General features: G+C 34.9%; 1 long non-coding RNA gene across 3 annotated transcripts in view; it reads left to right on the forward strand.

The window, feature by feature from the left end:
• Window positions 1–8116: 8116 nt before the first annotated feature.
• The window catches only part of LOC119625330 (uncharacterized), a 269524-nt gene continuing 255938 nt past the window's right edge, over window positions 8117–21702 (forward strand). For 2 of the 3 annotated variants that reach the window (XR_012094237.1, XR_012094235.1), the window contains exons 1-2: window positions 8117–10080; window positions 14517–14572. This is a non-coding gene — a long non-coding RNA (uncharacterized lncRNA). The remainder of the gene's footprint in view (window positions 10081–14516; window positions 14573–21702) is intronic. The other variant, XR_012094236.1, reaches the window with a different exon arrangement.

Below are 21702 nucleotides of genomic sequence, written 5' to 3' on the forward strand. Positions count from 1 at the left end.
GTACAGTAAATATTTGTTGAATGAATGAATGAATGAATTCAACTTTATCTCCGGGGTGCCATGTCTTTATTCTTTAAAATAACATCACTGGGAGTTCAGTAGGATGTAGCAATGGTTGAATCTACTATTTATGTAAAATAATTAATAGAGGAAATGATTAAATGTTTTGCTTTCTATGTATGAGAACCATCTATATTTTACTAGTTTATGTCTTTATTACTTTAGCTAATCGAGAGTGGGATTTTCATAAGAAAGTTGTTAATGCATTTGGGTTTTTTAACACTAAATTTGATTAGCTATTTTGTTCCTAAAATTTATGATTGGCTCACTGTACTCAATATACTTGAGTACATTGTAATATCTAGATACATTCTTACATTAGGTAAATAAATTTGCCTGTTATTGGCATGTATTGTCTTATGACAGAAGAATGTTTGTCACCATTAAAATTGAATTGTAAATTTTAGAATTCATTGTGAATAGCAATATATCTTGAAATTTCCTATTGAGTTATTAGAATATACATTCTTTTCTACATCTCACTCATGTAGTTTCCCATAACATAAAAATGTTTGAACATCTTGTCATTTATCCTTCACAAACTGACTGAATTACTTCTGTCAACATAGATTCAAGTTAAGGTCAATCTGGTTGCTATTTTCTGGCTTTAAATTGGTTGGAATAGTAGATCTCTATTTGTAAGACATTAAACAGTCAGCATCACCAATGAAACTTTTCTCCCAGTGAAGTAAACCTTTTCAAATTAGAAAAAAATAAAAAATCAAATTGCTTTGGAATACAGAATCACAAAAATCAGTGACAACTGAGCCTGTTATTCCCTGTTGTGGGACTTTCTAATAATAAGTCTCTTGAAAAATTACAAAAGGCATTATCTTTCATTGTCATTATTTATATACAACAGGAACTAGTTTTTCTAACAATGCCAGTTTCATCGATGAACTAACAATTTTTCTTCATTGAAAAGCTGTCAAGTTATGGTGGAGTGTAACTATGACAGTTTGTTAGAGGCAAACATTTGCAGCTTTCTGTTATGATTTGTTCCCCAATGGATCTGGGAACCATTCCTCACAATAAAGCTAAGCCCATGTGTGTTTCATAACCACACTTTAGATTACAAATTAGCCAAGAGGTGAAAACAAAGCCAGTGAGACATTAAGGAACACAGGTTTTGGTGACATGGCAGAGAAAACAGGATAGAAAATTATTTGCCTGCCTGTAAGACATTTGTAGTGCCTTGGCCACTGTGGACAAAATCACTCTTCAGTATATCCTTGCTGTGTAGCAAGAGTTGAACAAGAGACTCTCATCATAAGCTTCTCTCACTATCACGCATGCATGTATACAGATTTATGCGATACTTTTATTTTGACTATTTTTGAACTGCAACACATTGCATATTAATTGAGTAAAACTGGTTTTGAATTGTCTTTTTAAAAGGTGCAAATTATGGTTTCAAAGTGACCTGATAGAGGTGCAAATGAATGTTAGCACAACATTTCTAAAATGGAATTATTTTAAATATATGCATATAGATATGAATTCAGAATTGGTCTACTTCATTTTTTGGTTGAGGGTTTACTGCCTTAAAATGGGAAATAAATGTGTGAATTCTATCAAGGGTGTGAAATTCTCCATTTGTACAGACTGGAAACTTGGTAATAATTATGAATATATAGCAATAGCAGAAATTATACAAAAGTTTAGCAACATTTTAATTTCAAATGCAAGTATTTCAAGAGTTGAGAATCTACTTGGAGAGATTTTCTTGCAGTCTTTGATATTAAAAAGTTAGGGATTTCTGAACAGCCTACAAATATAATTTTCTTGTAATTTTAAAACAGAAAATTGCATTGACTCACCTTTCCTATTTCTAAAGCTGCTTATTCAAAGTGTGTCTGAATCTGATAAACCCATGAGCCCCAGCTTCACACAACCTAAGCGAAACTTAGCCTTTCTCTCTTCTCACATCAGTGGACAATGGGCCTCAGCTGCAGGGAGCATTAGAGAAGCTTGCCCAGTCTCAAGGCCAGCTGGAAGGCCAGCTTCCCTGCTTGTCAGCCAAAGAGACACTTGGCACTGAGTTACCTTAGGGCAGAGGTTTAACATGGTTTGAATGAAGCTTGGATTTTGAAGTATCTATCTCTTTAGGTTGATGTCACTGGGAGTCCAAGACCCCTCTTTCATTAACTGGCCTCTCACATAGATGGCAATGATGACAGAAAACAGCCAACCACTAAAACAGTTGGTTCTTTTTTTATTATTTGTAATTTTGTCTGTTTGCATGAGAGCCTGGCAGCATATGGCCTGATGAATTAAAAAAAAACAAAACCCCGTAAACTCTCATCTATTGGCCAGAGCCTCCAGCTCATGGCATTAACAGGGGCTAGTGCTGCTCCACCTGCCACTTGTCTGGAGGGTGGGGGAATAAACTGATGACCTACTAGGCTTCCACAGCCAAATAGCACTCAGCTAATGCCATGATTTAATTCCTAACAGTACTGTCAGAAATGACTAGAAGTGGCAACACCCACTGTTTCAATAGTAAATCTGATTGGCAAGCTACCTGATCTCTGCCCTACCTAATATTCTACACTAATTATACCCTATCAGACCAGCAGGAATTGTGAGGGAGCAGAAGTACTTCTAATCCAATGCACACAGATCAATTTTGAGTAGAAATACATAGAGATGTGCTTTCACATGATCATCTCAGGATAAAAGGGAGTAGTAAGTAAACTTAGGAAGAAAGAAACATCTTCACAGTGCATCTATTTACTTAATTATACACTTGATCTTTTCAAAGTCAAATACTGATATGGTTTTTAAATTATTGTATTTCTGAATTAGCCATTTTCTTTAACCATAAACTTGGAGAAAGGAAATTTATCTTATGATTTATCTTGAGAACTAAACCTTTCTTTGGCTAAAATAAGGAAATTACAATTATTTGTGTTAATACCTTATAATTAAAAACAATCACTAACCTTTCTCTCTGTTATTTTGTGTGTATTTAACTTACGATTATACAGCATCAACAAACCATACAAGTATATAAACAGAAACAATGTATAGCCTTTCATTAATTAAATGGATTGGTGTAAAAGTAAAAAATAAGTCATTCAAAATTCAAACTGAGTCTGCTAACCCATTTTAATCTAGTTTAGACATTTTTTTCCTACGTTTTAATATTGCTAATTACATTTACACTACAGGCATGGATCAGCATTACCAGTGATGACTGCACATCTTTAGTATAAATGCAAGAAAGGAGGAAATAATTTGGGTGTAAAAAGCTTCTATGACCTTTTCACGTGAGAAATTTCTTGTGAGAATTTTCACATGAGAATTTTCTTGATAAGCCACAGCAGACAAATCTAGCTTTATGAGATTGGGCAGAGATAAGACAGCAAATCCTTGCTAATCCTAGGTATTACTGTCTCACTAAGTGCTAAAACAACAAACAACCAACAACAAAACCTCTATGAGGTAGGTAAGAGGGAATTTAAAAATATTTAACAACCAGTAGAAAGGGGACTGATCAATCAGGATAGCAGCACTGGAGTATAATCCCAGAAGCCTCATTACTTGTTGAAGCATTGACGCTTTGGTTCCTGAATTTGGGGAGGTCAAAGGATTCTGGTGTAGAATGGGACATGAGGACTGGTGGGCTTTCATAGCAACTATTTACCAATGTATGAAAGTGTTTCACTGTTGGTTAACCAGCATGGCAGGCAGTACCTCTGCGTGCTGGCTGACCATCAGTCCCAGAGGCGGGCCTTATCCTACAGATGAAGACATTGTGACTTAGAGAGGTAAATTAACATGTTCAAAAATCATCCCGTTAACAGGAGACAGAGCCAGGATTTGAATCCATATCTATCTCGCTCCAAAGACTGAGATTCCCTCTGAGTAATGTGGATAAAGACATCAGATACACGCCAGTAAGTCATAAAGGTTGAGCAAGAGCAGAGGAAATCTATTTCAAACTCAGCTGGTTCTTTGATATTAGACTGGTACTTGTTCCTACATGTAATTGGTAGTTAATAAGTTTGTTAAAATAAAATCTTTATTGCTGCACTTCTACATAGAGAGATGTGTGTAAGACATATGCAAGCCATCTTTTTAGGTACGATACAATTGTAAATAAGAGCAAGACACTATTTTTAAAAAGAAAAACACCCTCTGCAGTACTCTGTAGTATTATTTTTTTTCAGCTGAGGTAATTTAAATTGAACCAAACTAAGTGATCAAGTTTTGCTTCAACTCAAAATGAATATAAATTACTAAATCTCAAATTGTAAGGAAGATTTAAAGCATGGGTGTGCAATCTTTTGGCTTCCCTGCGCCACCCTGGAAGAAGAATTGTCTTGGACACACATGAAATACACTAACACTAACAATAGCCCATGAGCTTAAAAAAATTGCAGAAAAAGATCTCCTAATGTTTTAAGAAAGTTTACGAATTTGTGTTGGGTGTGCATAGGACAAGCTTGGTTTAAAGATTTAAGGTTTAAAATATTCATACATAGACGTGAAATTTGTGTTGAGCAGTAACATGTACTAAGTGCTCTGTGGTGGTCGATTTCTTCCTGATGAAGTAAAAGAGATTTTGCAAAGTACTTTCAAATTGATGCTAATCAAGCTTTCTTTCTTCTTATGGGACTGATCAAGGTGAGACTGTAAACACATGCAAATATATAACCACATTCTATTTAGAAAGATAAGTTCAAGAACATTGATTTCACTAGATAAAATGTAGGTAGTGTATAAACAGATATGTCCCTAGATTATGAACAGATTTTGTTCCAAATATTAACTTGTAATTCAGTATTCTAGAATTTCATATGCAAATTTCTATACATAAAAATGAAATGAGTAGTTCCTCAGTTTTACTAGTAAAATTTATTTTACCCATAATGTACTTCAACAATAGAACTAATTCTATTTTAGGTCCTATTCTCCATGTAGTATATTGTTAATAAGGGAAAATATTCTGAATTTTAAATGAATTTTCTGCAACACATTTGGTTTCAGACCTCTGGTCTTGACATAAAATGAATAAACTGAATACCCACAGATTAGAGCACATCCTCCTATATTTTCTCAGAAATAAGACAAAGGTTCATCAAGTAAGGGGCTGAAGGATGAAGCTATTTACTTAGATTTACTATGGGTTTCTAGGACAACTGAAAAACTGCAAATCTAAGAGATCCAAATTCTGACTATCAATGTGGATCATAGCACTTAGAATTTAGGAGCTGGATGGAACTTTAGATATGATTAAGTTCCGCATATCATTCTAAACTGAACAAGCTGAATAATAACTCTTTGTCCTCCCTCTTCATTTAATTCATAAGCACGGGTTAGGGCCAAAGAATATCCACACCTTTGACTGGCCTATTTTACTTGTTAGTAAGGTACAAGGTAGCCATATAGCAAGACAGTTATAGTTGAAGGCCCTGTGACAAGCATTGCTTATCTTTCATTACAACTTTCTTTCATTGAAGCATCCAGTGTTACCAGAGTCTACTCATTGTGCAAATATTTCTTGAATTTCTCTCCTTTGTGCATGATCCCAGTTGATGGGGAAATATAGAAACAAATAAAATGTGGTTTTTGCCCTCAAGAAGATTATCTTTTTGGTGAGAAGATAAAGTCAAATAACAAATCAAGAGTTTAACTAAGAAAGTAAATACATGCTTGCAAAATAAATGATTCAGATGAGCTAACACAAGCTCAGAAGAGGGAAAGAATGCTATACATTAGAACTGAGATTGACTGACAACCTGTGGAAAGGCAGGATCACTGAGGCTGGGATCTAAACTATTTGATTAAGTGTGGATGAAAATGAAACAAAAGTACAGAATGTGGGAAAAAAAGAACTCAATACCAGCTGGTGGTTTATTGGAAAGAGTCAATGAGAGGGAGAAGTACAGGTTTCATGTGTGAAACCTATAGTAAGCCACAATCATTTTCTAACCAGTTGAGTAGAGGCAGAAATAGCCTGATATAGTCAAAATGGCCTTGGACTTGGGGACGGAAGAGTTGTCAGGATACAAAGGTTCATCTCTTTTACATACCAGAAATACAATTTTGAATAAAACGATCAACTTCTCTTATCTAATGTTTCTTGAAATGTGAAACAAAAGGTTTGAATTTAGTGTCTAAAGTGCCACGCAGCACACAATTTCTAAGACCTTGGATTCATTTTTGATGAAAATAGAGAAGTGAAGTAGCTGCAGAACCAAAGGGAGAAAACTTTTCAGAGGACCAGAAGGAAGCCGGAGTGGTTGGTGACATACTGGGAAGTGATGCACTAGGTAGAGAAATCAGTGAGTCTTGAGGGACATTTTGCATTTTGAAATGGTATCTGGGTCTGACCCAGGACTTTGTGTTGCTGCCTTCGATCCCCTTCTGCTAAGCATACCTGTTATTTAGTTACCCTTTTCTCTCTTTTATGCTTCTTTCCCTGTCATAGCTCCTCTACCCCAACTGGATGCACCCGAATGGTAGAAGGTAGAATAAGGAGGAGATGCTCTGCTTCTCTTATTGTGGTTATTCATGGATCTCTTGCTTTCCCCCTTTTGATTTGAGCATTTTGAATTGCCACCAATAGTGGCAACTGCAACTGTGCCTCTTTGGTTTGTATGTCCAAGGCCAATGATATAATAGCTATATCCTTCAAACCTGCCCAGACATACCTAGAGAAAACATTTTCAGGTATCTCTAGGTATGTGTGAGCTAGGAGGAAGGTTAGCTAGGAGCAGAGACCAAAAAGAGATATAATGAATGCAATTCTATGAATCCCAAGGGAAAAAGTCTCTAATTGCAGAAGGAGCAATAACAGTTTTAAGCTGGAGAGCCTGGGTTGGTGCCCAAAGCATTTCTTTGTTTGCCAAAAGCAGCCTCAATGTGGTATTTCCATCAACACCTATTTGTTGAGAGCCTACTCTGTGCCAGACACTATTATACAGGCTGTAATTTTCTATTGGCTCTAAGCCATTCTGATACATAAAAATAAAGTGAACATAGTTTCTTCAAAAGGGATTAGTATTTTATAATCTAGTTCAGCCTCATGTGTTAGCACTTAGTCTGAATATTTGCCATTGTGAAAATATGCAATATCTATGTATTTTTCAGACATGAGCCAAAGTATTGAAAGCATTTCAATACTTTTAATTAACATTGTTCTTTAAAGTGTTCAATCTTTAACCAAAATATTTCTCAAGAAGTATTTCATGGATATACTTGTTATGTATTTTTGTTCTCTGAAACAAATGCCTCCCGATGTTAAAAATCATTTTGCTGATATCTCAGTCTTATTCCTTTTTAGAGTCCTCTACAGTCTATCAATATAGAACTAGCTGCAGTTGCCAGAAAGTGCTGTATTGTTTTGTGCTTCTGGATCTTTGAATATGCTAGACTGCCAGCTGGGAATGCACTTCCTTGCATGAGAAATGACCACACAATATTCTTTACCACAGTTCAAGAATCAACTCCTTTGATCAACTCTTTTACCCTAATTAGAATGTCCATTTCCCCACTTGGGGTCCAGTGTATTCTGTATAAATTACTATTGTTGTAATTCTCACATAATATTCATAATTATTTGTCTAGTTTTCTTTTCCCATCTTATGATTTCCCATAAAATCATAAGATTTTATGAACTTATTGAGGGCAGAGATTATGTCTTATTTGTGCTTATATCCTCAGGGCACACACAAAAAAACTCAATATATGTTCAGTAAATTCATTGAATGAATAAATGAATCAATGAACAAACAAGCAAATGCCATATGCATGCATACATTCAACTCCTAGGAACACACTGTACTGGTACAGTAAGGAATGCAAATAAATATAAGACCCTTTCCTGAAGATATTTCTAAGATGTATCAGCAGTACATTATATGGGATGCATATAATAGTTCCTGGATAACATATTTTAAAGAATTTAAAAGGCTTTCCTTTCTCAAAAAGGCAGTCTGTTATAAAAGTCTTTGTAAGTTGAAAAAAAATGTTTTTTAAAAGCAGAACTCTGTAGTTAAAGAAAATTCAGTAGCCTAAATTCTTCACTACTCCATGTGTGGGTATAGTGAAAACATTTAGCTGCCTGATATTACACTATTGTTGACTTCTCGGTTTTAGTATTCAGAGAATGACCTGAACTTAGCTGTATTAAGTTCCTTGCTCCACAGGAAACCACCTCTGTAACTGTTGCTTGTGCTTTCTCTTTAGGCAACACCCAAAGCCACTGTCAGATGTCACGGGAATGAGACCTCACAAGGTAAGTGCAAAGAAAACAGGAACAAATACATTTTCAAACAGAACTTGGTGAAAACATTGGCCCAAGAATGATAGGAAGCACCGCCTTTTGGGGATCCTTATTTGGGCCGTGGAAGGGACATATAGCCCTGTTTTATGTGGAATCATATATGGTGTGAGGGATATGAGTCAGATCCTGGGTTCCCAAGTGGCCTATCTGAGACAGAAGCAGGCTGTGTTGTCGAGACAAAAGGAAATGCTTTGTTTTTTGAGGGAATGTTATCAGAATTTTAAAAGCCAAATGATGGCTAGAGAATATAACTAAAATTTTATTGATGCTTTGTTGTTTAGAAGGCTTTTTCCCTCTTTGTTTCATTCTAAAAGTCTATCTTTTTGTCCAATATGCAAATTAAAACTTAATTAAATCCATGATTCCGAAGAGATATAGGCCTTATTACACAGCAGGCATTCTCTGGCTTTTTTTCACATCTGGAGTTTTAAACTTTGGGGAATTAATGTCATGTCTAAGATTTCTTGTAGTCTTATTTTGCTAAATACAGGATACATAGCTATTTTAAATGAGTGTTTCATAATCATCCAAAAATGCTACAAATTTCAATGTGAAATAGCTTTTTCCTACGTTGTAAATATTGGATGATTAAGCATTCCTTATGCCTTTTGCATGAAAAGGCAACATAGACTTTATTAGATATCTGTGGTTCTTATTCTTTGAGTATTTGCCTCCCTATTGACCTTCAGGCCTTTTGTGCTTCTTTAAAGCCGTTTCCATCCCCCTACTTCCTCCTTCACAGAATGTAAGATGTCAATGGAAGAAGATGAAACCAGAAGTTTTAAGAAAAGATTGGACAATAATGACTAAAACAAGCTCCTTTAGCTTTTATTTTTACCCATTTTATGTGCTTTTATTGATGTAAATTGCTTTATTATGATTATAGTTGAAAGTCAACATTTTGGCATATTAAAAAGACCGTTTCCTTCCAACCTAGAAAATTCTATCTCATGTTGTTACATGTTAGGCCTCTTAGCAACTTATTCTGTCCTATAGCTTTGTGTTGACACTGCCAATTTGGAGTCGCCAGTTCTAGTCCTGTCAACTATTTCTCCATAGGAGACTGAACCAGAGATTATACCACAATTTTCTTTTATTTTTCTCAGCCGGAGGATTTTTTTTCACTGTGAAACTGTCTGATTTCCCACTGGCGGGTCTAATATACAGAGCTCTCTGGTTTGACGTATGTGATAAACTAACAAGAATATTTGCATTTGTATAGCTTTTATATACAGATATTTCACTCTCCTAATACTATTTCGAGTTATAGATACATGTTTTTTAAAAGCAAACTCAAATGGTTGACAAACAGCTGCTGCATAGACTTTGGTGCCTGACTGCCTATGTTTATAGATTGCTTATAGAAGTGTGAGTTCTGATAGCCTTTTTGGAGATGAATCTAGCAATATCTGTGGCTATTGATTGTGGCATTTGCTGAAGTTCCTTCTACAGCCTACCAGGCACAGCATCACCTGGACCTTGGGCAAGATATATGTCTGACCCCTTTTCCTGCCCTTCTGTCACTCTGCATTTACTGCAGTGACATTCACAAGTGTTCCCAGTCTCGCTGAGTATCTCTCCCTCAGAACTCAGATGCTTTGCTGTTCCTTCTGACTGGATTGCTCCTCTCTTAACAGGCCTCGTGGCTTACTCCCTCAAGTCATTCAGGTTTCTGATCAAATACCTCCTCAGAGAGCTCTTCCCTGGCCACCCCCTTCAAAGTAGTAAGTAATTTCCTGTAACTTTGTATCCCCTTATTTAGTTTCATAAAAATATAACATTATGCTACATATTAAGTTAGTGCCTGTCCCCTCCACTAGAATGGATTCTTCATGAAAGTGGGAACTTTGTTTTGTTCATTACTCTATTCCTAGAGTTGAACAGGCACATAGAGGGTATTAAGTAAAGGCTTGTTGCACGAATAATTTATGGTAGCAAATGAATGAAAAAATAAACAAATATAATATCCTTGGTAAGAGAATGGTTAAATTGTGGCATATCAATAACATGATTAAGTCATTGAGAAGAATAGAATTAGATCTATGTCATCCAGGGAGTTTCAAAGTTTATTATTAAGGAAGAAGTGGAGATGCAGAAAATTTTGTATAATAGGACCCTGAGCAATGATCTACATATATACGTATCTATCCATCTATTTGATCTATCTATCATCGCATAAGAATGATGGATATAGTAGGATATTCACCAGGTTGTAAGTGTTAGCTTTGTAGGGAAATTGTGCAGTGTGATTTTGTTGAACAGGGTATGGAAACGGAGACTAGAGGGCTCATAGTTGGCTGAAATATGTAAAATGATTGCCAATTTGAGATACATCTTCACTTGCATCTGCTAGATACACTTCAGAGCAACTTCAGTCATACCTTCCTTCCCTTGCCGCCCACACTGTGACTTAGTGTCAAACTCTGACCCATGGTTGCTGCCTTGGCCTTCCTTAATTACTCTCCTTTGGAATTCCGTGTTGGTGCTCAGTGCTTCCATGCTGAAATGCAGGTTCCAGGCAGTCAACTTGTCTTGTCTTTGACTACTATTTAGAACGTCTTTGCATTCCTTGAAAAAAGGCATTTGTCTCTTACTGATGTGTTTTGCCTGTATTGCCTATGCAATGAGTCCTTGATGTTGTTACGACTGTTGCTGATCACTTTTGGTGGGTTTTGAGGAAAAACTATGAGATCGATTCTAGACAATTTAGGCTTTTGTGGTTCCCTGGGCCAGGGAAGTGTGACTGGGAGAATAGCAATATTTATTCAACGATAATGTGCTCCACATACATAAAGAGAACTCTGCACAGCCCCCGATGGAAAGTTATGGAAACATTCTCAAGGTAGAAACAGTAAATGTTTTGCAAATAAAGTGGCACTGTCTTAGAAAAGCCAGAAGGCAGAGGCAAAATATTCGATTTGATAATTAAGAATATAATTAATGATGAGAAACCCTATATTTTAGAGTAAGACTATATCCCCTTTATCATGGCATTCAGTCATTTGAAATTTTATATTCATTAATTTGGTTGTATTTTCCACCAACTCTAAGGAGGAGCTGGAGGGGTGTGTACTTTTTTCGTTAACATTGGATTGCAATATTCAGGCACCTATCTATTCTCACTTTAAATAAAATAATTTAGGAATATTAGTTCTAAACTCAAGCTGAGGCAAAATAAAGATTTTGTAGTGATTTTCATTTGAGAAGATACAAAGGTTTTGCCAATATACAAGTGTGTTACTTATATCCTTAGAGGCTTTCCAGCTTATTACTGTTTTAAAGATGAACATCAATGGCATTACTTGTGAAGAACATTAAAGATTATTCTAGTACAATAAGAAACTGGATCAATTCACGTCATAAGCCATTTTGGATATTAGAAAATTAGTTTAAAAAGTAATTGTTCTGAGTGAGGAAAAAAATATGTTGAAGCCCTGCTGTTGGGCAAAATAATCTGAAGAGTCTATTTTTCTGAGCTTTTCTTTGAGCAGTTTCTTCCATCAACACATTTTTAAAACCAAATTCTTTTCTTTTCTCAAACAAAATATATAATGTGTAGAGAAGTCGGGAGTGATAGACTAATGTGATGTAACAATTCTCACTTACTCACATGCATGCTTAAAAATCGTGAAACAGCAACAAATTTGTAGCAGTTTGTAATTGTTTGCTTTTGTGTTAAATGCTGGGCTGTGACAATCACTTGTTTAGGACAGAAGTCTTTTTGAGTATGTGACCCTGAACCCACAGAACTGAAAGGAAACATGTAAATAAATAAAGAAGTGCAAATACCTTTTTTGCATAAAGAGCAGTCCATCAGACTCATGATGAGCTTTCTCCTTTTGTTGCTTTAACTCTTTCACAAAATGTTTTTTGTTTGTATATGTTTTGCAGTGTCCTTTTCAAAATTAATGACCTGGACTTTTTGAATCATAAAACAATTCTGAAAGCCCACATTATTAGAACCATGGGGGAAGTTTGCATCTGTTGATTAGCTGAGAAGCTTGCTTTCACTATTAATATGCAACAGTACTTTCAGTTATGTTCTGGTAAAAGTAAGTATAGATATTAGACATCAACTCAAAAACTTTTGACAAGACAGGTTTCTACAGAGAGGACTCTCCAGTACTACAGGGTTTTGCTTCATAGCAAAGTTTAACATCTTTACCCCTTTTAAACTCTTGAAACCGAAAACTCAACTAGATAATGTACTTCAATCTTATTAGTTATAAAAAATGTACTAACTACAATGGCCTTTCATCATGGACATCTAAGGTTACCCCACAAGAAACTTCAGAGTAATTGAAATGAAGATCTTAGCAGGCTCTTCTCTGTATTTTAAATGTGTCTGCCAAGCAGTATGCTCAGGAGCTTGTTAATGGACAGTTGTTTAAGATAATGTTCTTTATAAATGTCCTTGACCTACCTACTCTATACTTGTAGTCTCTCCACTAAGATTTATAATTTTCTGTTCTCATGTTAAAACTGAATGCATATAATTTATTTCTAGTAAGCTCCATCAAATAATACAAAATACAATGTCTTTATATCTTAAATGTATATATATTTAAGCCAAATGCCTAGGCAGATAGGGCTGTGTTTTTGGTTAAACCACACCTCCAAGTCAAAGACAGTTTAAAGCCTGATAGCCAAGCTACAGATTAAATCCTCAGACTGGGTTGAGAACTTCTCTTCCTGTTTGGTGCATTCCTCTGATTCATCCCCACCCATCACCTATTTTGCATATACCTACCCTTTCCTAATTGGTTTTCTACATTGTCCTGCCCACCTTTGAGTGGTATCTTCACTTTAACCCTTTTTGCATACTCACAAACCAATTAGTATGCATTCCCCATTCCCAACCCATCAAAGGCCTTGGACCAAGTCACACGGGGAAATTTCCTGCCTTTGGGTAGGGGTACCACTCCCACATCCCCTCTCCACTAAAAGCTGTTTCATTGCTCAATCAAATTCTTCTCTGTCCTCCTCACCCTTCAGTGTCCAGCGTATCCTCATTCTTCTTGGATGCAGTACAAGAGCTGGGGAACCACAGAATGTGGGTATAAGCTATAACACAAGTGAGCTGGGACACACCAGCGTGGCCTAGTGGGGCCCGGGTGGGGTGTCGTCAGCCAGAGGTCCGTGGCTTGCAAAGTGACTGGGAAGAAAAATCCTACATCATACTGTTTTCTGTTACTACATAAATAAGAAATGCTGAGAGAGGAATAGTAATAAAAATAATTTTTATTTAGAGAGCTTGAAAAATGTTTTCATAGGATTCAGATATAAAAATGATCACAAAACTCAAGAAAAACAGGCATGCTATGGAAAACATAATGAACAGTATACTAATGTTTTCATACATGAATATGAAAATCTTTAAAATAAGCATATTTTAAATTTTATAATTAAAATTTATTATGTGTAGTAAAATTTCTAATATTTCATTTTATGATACTCATAGTAATTATCTTATATAAAAATTAACTTGAATAAATATTTTTAAATTTATATATTATCTATTAAACCCATTCTCTTTTGTATTCTTTCTCTCTGTCCTTATCTCTATCTCTTTCTCCATAAGCACACACATATTTTTTTAAATCAAATGCAAGAATGTAATATATTGATAGAAATGTAAAAATTGAGGTTTATATGAAATTTCAGATGATGACAGATATAAGCACTAAAATTTTATTTAGAAAATGCAAAGAAAATATTTCTAAGAAATAAAAGCTGATTACTTGGTACAGGCTAATTTTAATGACTACATATAATAACTCATAGATGCAAATTTTCATGCTTTATTGCTCATAAACTGTGATTTAGATGAAAAATTTGTTCAGTGAGTACATTAAAAATTAAGATAAATTTGTTATTGTTGCTTTGTGAAAATAAGACATATTCTTCCATTAGCAGCATCTACAGGAATAAAGCTTTTCCAAAACCTCTGAGTTCCTTAACCACTAAGATGGACCTCACTATAGGAATATCTTGGACCTTGTCCAGGAAATTTCATAAATCAGTGTCAGCACTTTAAGTCGGTTTCATCTACAACAGTGAAGCGTCACAAATACTACAAACAGAGCTTCTCTAAGTTTCAGCATAGTTCAGTATGCTTTGGTTGCAAATTTTACCTTAATTTACTTTTGTTTACTTTCAGCTAAAGAGTATGTTCAATATAAGATTAACGTAAAATGAGTCCCGGCTCCAGGCAAAGTGAGTTCATACCCTTTCCTTTATTTTATTCTCTAATACCTTTACTCACAACTTTTATATAGTAGCCACTGTCTGACAACTACAAGTTTATATATTTGTTTGTTTTCCTGAAAACTACCGCTCAAGTAAATTTGTCAAAAATTAGAAGTAACCGTCTGATTGTCATTTTATTTAGTGAGTTTTATGTTTTGCTAACAGACTTGTTTATCATTGAATAGATATGACTTCTAAGCTGCTAAGAATTATATATTATGTTGACCTGTGTCTTCCAAGTCCAGTTGGAGTTAGCGAAGAAACTGAGGTAGGCAAAGCTGCTTTGGCTCCAAGAGGAAAAATAGTTTTTATTTCATGAGAATGCAAATAATTAAGGAGGTGGGAGCTAAAAATATGTATAGAGATAAGACTGTCCAGGAAGAAGTTAGAGAAGAAAAGGAGTAGAAAATAAAACCATGCAAATACACAATTTAAACTGAGAAGAAAAACTCAGAAACTGAAAAGAGATAATCTGGAAAGTAAAAGGAAGTAACATCTCAGATGACAAAAAAGGGGGGAATGGTGAAAAGAATGGAGCCATCCGCATTATCCATTGTTGCAGCAAGCTCAAGTAGCTGGAAAACTGAACAGGGTTTAGGGATGCTAGCCACTGACAATTCATGGCGGCCTTTTAGAAAGCAGTCTTAGAAGACTGACGTGGCTGCAAGGATGGGATGTGGAGCCAGTGAGTATAAAGTGACTCGGAAGTGTTGGGTGAGAAGCTGAAAGAGACAGAGTGCATAGTCCGAGCAGGAAGGAAGATTGAGGCAAGAGATGCATTTGATTTTCCAGTTTTTGAAAAGAGAATTCCATTTCTGATATAAATACATGGATTTAATCTGAAATGTTTCTGTATTATTTAGAAGGTTTCAGGGCTGTAGCTTTAAGATGACATAGTAGAAATAAACAGACAAAATTAATTTAGCCACTTGAAAGAATTTACACTAAGCTTAAATACAAAATTGTAGTTACTTTTAAACTCTCACAAGGTTAATTTAGGATGTACTGGCACGTGTTTCATAAATAATAATTAAAATGACAAATTTCCACATCTTTATTTCTGTGAATATTTAATATTTTATGTTCTATTGATGACATATGCCATCTATAATGCTGTTATTTTAATGTTAAGTTAGAACTCATTGTATCTTCAGAATATGCTAGCATATTTCATAGAAATCCAAGAAATATTTTCATTATTATAGAGAATTTTGAATGGAACTTTTATAAATACTAACATGGGGGAGGGGGAAGGACAACTCCTATAAATTTGCATCAATAATAATTGTAAATATCCTGAACTTATGAAGAGAAACAAGTATGAAAAATCATGAAAATAGTGAAGTTACAAACTATTGTGAATGGATCTGTAGTCCTACTGGTTCAGCCTATAGTGAACAAAATTATTAGATGTTTCACTTGATATTGTTTTTAAACCACCTAAAAAAAAAAAAAAAAAAAAAAACTGAACAGTTTACCATGACCTGCTTCATCCTAAACTTCTACATTTTGGTGTTCTCTTAAGGCAGTATCCTAGGTCACCTCTCTTTTCTGACTAATCTGTCCTAGGTGATTTCATTCATTCCCAAGGTTTGAAGTATCATCTATACATTGATTACTACCAAATTTATATTTCTAGCAAACCCCTCTTCTCTAAACACATATATCAAACTTCTTCCTCCTTCGTCTCCACCACCTCCTCCTGTTCTGCTTCCTCCTGATTCTCTGCCTTCTTTTCCTTCTAACAGCTTAATTGAAGAATAATTGACATATAATAAACTGCACATATTTAAAGTGTACAACTTGGTAAGTTTTGACATATGTATTCACCCATAAAACCATCAGTACAAACAAGAGAGTGAACATAATGATCACCCCACAAGTTTCCTCATGCCTTTTGTAATTCCTCCCATTCCCCTGCCCCATCATGAGTCCCTAGGCATCCAAAAATCTGCTTTCTGTATACACTGGTTTACGTATTCTAGAATTTTATAAAAATGGAATAATTTGATAAATGAATGAAATGTTTTCATAGTATTTTGAAGGTTTCAAGGCTATCTATAGCTTTAATATTACAAACTGCAAAATACAAAGATACAATATTAAACAGCCATTTGAAATAGTATTTTAATCGTTCTGTTTATGGCTTTTTCCTTCAACCCATGTTTTCATAGTATTTTGAAGATTTCAAGGCTATCTGCAGCTTTAATACTAAAAACTGCAAAATACAAAGATACAATATTAAACAGCCATTTGAAATAGTATTTTAATCATTCTGTTTATGGCTTTTTTTCTTCAACCCAATTATTCTGAGATTCATCCATGTTGTCGCATGTGTTATTGAATGTAGTTCACTCGTTTTCGCTGCTGAGTAGTAATATCTTATTGCATGACTATACCACAATTTGTTTACTCATTCATCTGTTGGTGGGCATTTGAGTTGTTTCCAGTTTGGGGCTATTACAAATAAAGCTGCTATGAACATCTGCATATGACCCTTTGTATGGACATAGGTTTTGATTTCTCTGGGGTAAATACCTAGAACTGGAATGGCTGGATCATATGGTAGGTATATGTTTACATTTTTAGGAAGCTGCCAAATTGTTTTTTAACATGGTTGTAGTATTTTTTCATTCTCACTACCAGTGTATGAAACCTCTAGCTGTTCTCCATCCTTGAGACACTTGCTATGGTCAGTACTGTAATTTTAATTCTAATAAGTGTGTACTGTTAGTGTCCTGGTTTTAATTTATATATCCCTAGTAACAATTGATGTTGAGTATCTTATCTGTGCTTATTTGCTATCTGTATTCATTTTTGGAGAAGTATTTGTTCAAATCATGTTCCTGTTTTTAAATTGGGTTGGTTTTTTATTAATATTGAGTTTTGAGAATATGTAATATAGTTTTTTGGGGGAGATACATGTTCTTTGGCAGATATATACTTTGTAAATATTTTCTTCCAGTCTGTGGCCTGTTCATTTATTCTCTTAACAGTGTCTTTAAAAGAGGAGGCATATTCAATTTTGCTGAAGTATAATTTACCAGTTTTCTGTTTGCTGTATCATGCTTTGGGCATAATATCTAAAAATTGTTTGTCTAAACCAGAGTCAAAAAGATTTTCTCTATATTTCCTTACAGAAGTTTTATAGTTTTATGCCCTGCATTAGGTCTACAATCCATTTTCAATTAATTTAGGTATATGGTATGAGGTATAGATCAGTTTATTTTCCTACATATGGATATATAATTGTTCCAAAACCATTTTTTGAAGGACTATTCTTTCTCAGTTGAATTGCCTTTTGACCTTTGCCAAAACAGCAGTTGTCTATGTATATGTAGGTCTGTCTCTGTACTTTCTGTTCTATTCCGTTGATCTATTTGGGTATTTTGATGTCAAAACTATGCTGCCTTGATTACTATAGATTGTATCCATCTTGAAATTAGGTACTATTAGTGTTTCAACTATTTTCTTTTTTTTAAAGTTTTTTTTTTTTTTTTTTTTTGAGACTGAGTCTCACTCTGCAGCCCAGGCTGGAATGCAGTGGTGCCATCTCAGCTCGCTGCAAGCTCCACCTCCTGGGTTCCCGCCATTCCCCTACCTCAGCCTCTCGAGTAGCTGGAACTACAGGCACCCGCCACCATGCCTGGCTAATTTTTTCGTATTTTTAGTAGAGATGAGGTTTCACTGTGTTAGCCAGGATGGTCTTGATCTCCTGACCTCATGATCTGCCCGCTCTTTGCATTTTTAGATGAATTTCATACCTCAGAGAAACTCTATTTTTCAATTATCTTTATTTCAGTTTTTCATTTTGATAGTTTCTAATGCCATATCTTCAGGTCCACTAAATCTTTTTTTCTGCGACGACTAATCTGCTATTCATACAATTCATTGTATTTTTTATCCTGGACTTTCTAGTGTTTATTTCTAGAAGTTTTATTTTTTAATATCTTCTTCTATGTCTCTACTTGAATTTTTTAAAATATGGAAAACACCCTTGTCTGCTAATTGTAACACTTGTATCATTTCTGGATTGGTTTCAGTTGATTCATTTTGATTCTTTCTTTTTTTAAAATGTAATACTTAAAATAGGTCATATTTTCCTACTTCTTTCCATGCCGGTTTTTTTTTTTTTTTTTTTTTTTTTTTTTGACAAGGTCTTACTCTGTCACCCAGGCTGGAGTGCAATGGCACATCACGGTGCACTGCAGCCTTAACTCCCTGGGCTCAAGTTATCCTCCCACCACAGCCTCCACAGTAGCTGGGACTACAGGCATGTGTCACCAATCTTAGCTAATTAAAAAAATTTTTTTTTTTAGAGCAGGGTCTCACTTTGTTTCCCAAGCTCTGGTAACATTTGACTGGCTGCTAGGCACTGTGAATTTTACCTTGTTGGGTGCTGGTATTTTTGTATTCCTATATATATTACTGAGCTTTGTTCTAGGGTAGAGTTCAGTTACTTAGAAATAACTTGGTCCCTTCCTATATTACCTTAAAGATTTATCCTCAATGAAATACTAGCAAATTGAATTGAACAACACATTAGATAGATCACTCACCATGATCAAGTTGTATTCATCCCAAAGATGCAAGGATGGTTCAATACATGCAAAATAATAAACATGAGATATCACATCAACAGAATCAAGGACAAAAACTATCTGATCATTTTGATAAATGCTGAAAAAGCATTCATTCAATAAAATTTAACATCCTTTCCTGATAAAAAACTTTCAACAAATTGGGTGTGGAAGACCATACCTCAAAATGATAAAGACATATTTGATGAACCCACAGTTAATATCATACTGAACAGATAAAAATTAAAAGTTGTTCTACCAACATTTGGAACAAGACAAGGATTACTACTTTTCCCTCTTTTATTCAACATAGTTCTGGAAGTCCTAGACAGAGCAATTAGGCAAGATAAAGAAATAAATGGTATCCAAATAGGAAAGGAAGAAGTCAAACTGTCCCTGTTTGTGTATAACATGATCTTATATGTTAAAAAACCTAAAGATTCCACCAAAAACCTCTTAGAACTGAGAAATAAATTCATGAAAATTGCAGGACATAAAATCAACACACAAAAATCAGTAACATTTCTATATACTAACAGCAATCAATTTGAAAAAGTTATCAAGAAAGCAATTCCATTTACAATAACTATGAAAAACCCCTAAGAATAAATTTAACCAAGGAAGTGAAAGATCTCTACCAGAAAAATTGTAAAACACTGATGAAAAAAATTCAAGAGGACACACCTGTATAGAAAACAAAAAGATAGCCATGATCAAAGATTAGAGGAATTAATGTTGTTAAAAAGTCCATACTACCCAAAATTATCTACAGATTTAATTTGACTCCTATTAAAATAACAATGACATTCTTCACAGAAATAGCAAAACAATCCTAAAATTTTTATAGAATCACAAAAAATCCTGAAATAGTTAAAGCAATCATGATAAAAAACAACAAAGCTGAAGGCATCACACTTTCTGACTTCAAATTATATTACAAAGCTCTAGTAATGAAAATAACATATGTATATACATATATGTGTGTGTCAAGATTCTGTGAGTTGCCAAATATTTTGTAGTTAATATTAGCCAGCTAATGATGAGTCTAGCTCTCCTAGAATATTTAGAAATCATAAAAGTACAGCTATTAAATTAACCTCAGCCTTTGGGTCCATTTTTTGTTTGCTTACTGCTGCATGGTTACCTGTCTGTTGGAATGTGGGTTCAGGGATTAATCTCTCCACAATCATTTAAAAATGTGGCACACTTTAATATTTGGAATTCCACATAGAAACTGTTTTGTCAAAGTTTATGATCTAAGTTGTTGGCCCTTTCCTTCTTTCAGTGGAGACCAGACTGCACTGACAAGATCAAAGGTAACACGGGCTTATTCCTTCTTCACACTGATGTAACTTGTTGCCCCCGGGAGATTTCAACCAACTATAGCTAGGCATACTCACATTAGTGACAAGTTGAGCAGTATGGTAGCCATGCAATACAAATTGTGGCTTCTACTCTGTTAGTTGAAAACAGACATCAAAGCTGGAAATGAATAGATGTATCTGTATTTTGCCATATTTACTTAATTTACTATAAAAAGGAAGTGGTATGATTTGATGTGACTTAAGATTGTATATGCTTCCTAAATTTGCCATCTTTGTAGATTAAAGGAGAACACTGAGATTATGGATGTTAACAGCCCATCAGAAACTCATGGGATATACTCTGCCTATAAAGAAGATCCTCTTTCTCTCATTGACTCTTTCCTCTCTTCCTTCCCAGTGAGGTAGGGGTCCATAAGGGATGATGGGAATATAGTGGCTCAGTCTGATGCATGATATTATGAGATGAGAGCCCACACGAGTTTAAGAGGTTGGCTGTGTCGAGGAAAAGATGACGATAGACAGCCTGGAACACAATTGCAGACTGTGAAATATTTAAGAAGATATTCATTTTGAGGGCACGAGTAGCCAGGCGTAGTGCTGAAAGATTTTACATATAAGGGACATCGGATTAGTACATATACTGAAGATATTGAGAGCCAGGTTTTTTACTATCCATATGATATCCATATGGAAAGGGAGGACATTAGAAGGAACTTCATGGTGTTGGATTAGAATTGGAAGTATAAATGTAAAGTCAAGGTTTTCAATATATACTGACATGTGCAAAAATACAAATAGGTATAAATGTATGTATGCATATATATAGAGACTAGCTCCATTCACTGGGAGAACCTAGAAACATTGATATTCCGGTTGCAATAAATACATCTATCACCCAGATGTTTGTTTATAAATGCCATCCTCCATACAAGAAAACAGAGATACTTGGAGAAATAGCTAATCCCAGAGTTTGGGAAGAGAATGTACACCTTGAGCCTTCTTGTGCCAGAATGTAAGAAAGTACTCAATGAATAAATGGGACCTACTCAAATACACAGAAGCCAGCATGAAAGAGTTCCTACTGGCCAAGCCAGGACAATAGGCATATCAAAATAAGAAATGGTAATAAATTCAACTAACTTCATGAAAACCTTATTTTTTTTTTTTTTTATCATTGTGAGAATACATTTTG

This window comes from Chlorocebus sabaeus, chromosome 10 (genome assembly GCF_047675955.1).
Source record: "Chlorocebus sabaeus isolate Y175 chromosome 10, mChlSab1.0.hap1, whole genome shotgun sequence".
In the NCBI taxonomy this organism is placed as follows: Eukaryota; Metazoa; Chordata; class Mammalia; order Primates; family Cercopithecidae; genus Chlorocebus; species Chlorocebus sabaeus.